This window comes from Pteropus vampyrus, unplaced genomic scaffold, assembly GCF_000151845.1.
Source record: "Pteropus vampyrus isolate Shadow unplaced genomic scaffold, Pvam_2.0 Scaffold138, whole genome shotgun sequence".
In the NCBI taxonomy this organism is placed as follows: Eukaryota; Metazoa; Chordata; class Mammalia; order Chiroptera; family Pteropodidae; genus Pteropus; species Pteropus vampyrus.
Window position 1 is genome coordinate 101,339 of NW_011888919.1, and position 1,253 is coordinate 102,591.

The 1,253-nt window shown below is 47.1% G+C and overlaps 1 pseudogene; it reads right to left on the reverse strand.

Annotated features, from left to right (window-relative positions):
* Window positions 1-363: 363 nt before the first annotated feature.
* LOC111744650 lies at window positions 364-482 on the reverse strand (annotated as a pseudogene).
* Window positions 483-1,253: the final 771 nt, after the last annotated feature.

The window sequence follows — 1,253 nt, forward strand, 5'->3', positions numbered from 1 at the left end:
ACAGCAACGAAAACGAACGGTCTCAACCTACACACAACAACATGGAAGAATCTCGCAAACGTTATGCCCAGTGACGAAAGCCAGACGGGCACAAAGGAGCACGTACTACATGGTTCCATTTACGTGAAGTTCTAGAAGAAGCCAGACTAATCTCTGCTGTTAGATTTCGGGGTAATGATTTTCCAGGGGGAGAGTAAGTGACCAGAAGGGGCCTGAGGGGAGTTCCCGAGGAGCTTGTAAGGCTCGGTTTCTTTTTTATTTATTTATTTTATTTTATTTTTCTAGGCGAGGCAATCCTTGGTTGACCTCACAGATTGCAAGGACCTTGTCAGTTTACAATCTCTTATTTTTAATTTTTTTTTACACCTACAGCACCTGGTCCTCCTAGGTGGTCTCCCATTCAAGTACTAACCAGGCCCGACCCTGCTTAGCTTCCGAGATCAGACGAGATCCGGCTCGTTCAGGGTGGCATGGCCGTAGACTCTATTTCTTCCCTGATTACTTAGAATTTTTCGCTTGGGATTTGTGGGTTTTACAAAAGTATGTAAGTTATGCCTACGTTTAAACAACGCTTAAAAGATTTTTGGAAATAAAATTTGAAAGTTCAAAAAAGCCATAAAAAATACTTTGCGTGTATTTGTGAAATGGAGTTAACCGCTAGCATTAATCCACAATGATAAGGCCACATGAGGATCTGGTGGGAAATGTGATAGCCAAGCGGGCGGACTTTCGAGGTGCAAGGTTTTGGTTTGCCGCCAGAGGGCGATGTGGCGCACTTCCTGCTTTACACGCCAGACAAGCATTCATTCAGCAAAAAGTCCTTGACCCATGAAAACCTACTTTGTTCCGGGCCTCCTCCTACTTTTTCGATGTGTGAAATGGGGATTCAAATGTACGGCTGTGCTGGAGGCATATCTCTGCCGCCATGGAGCTCACTTTCTCCAAGACGAGACAGGCAAAACAGAGGAATGTATAATACGAGCACTGCGGAGCTGAACAAGACAGGGCGAAGGGACAGAGATGGTCCGAGAAGGCTTCTCCGAGGAGGTGATATTTGAGCAGAGACCAGAGTGAAACACGGGGGCAAGTTAGGTGCATACGGGGGTGTCCCAGATGGAGAAAGGGAATATGGTAGCTCCATTCACCAGGTCCAGTAGGGGACAAAGGGCGGCACATTCTCCCATGCAAGCAGCTCAGGCCCAGGCACAGATAAGATGAGCCTGGGGGGAGTCGGGAAGCAATCATTGAGTCCT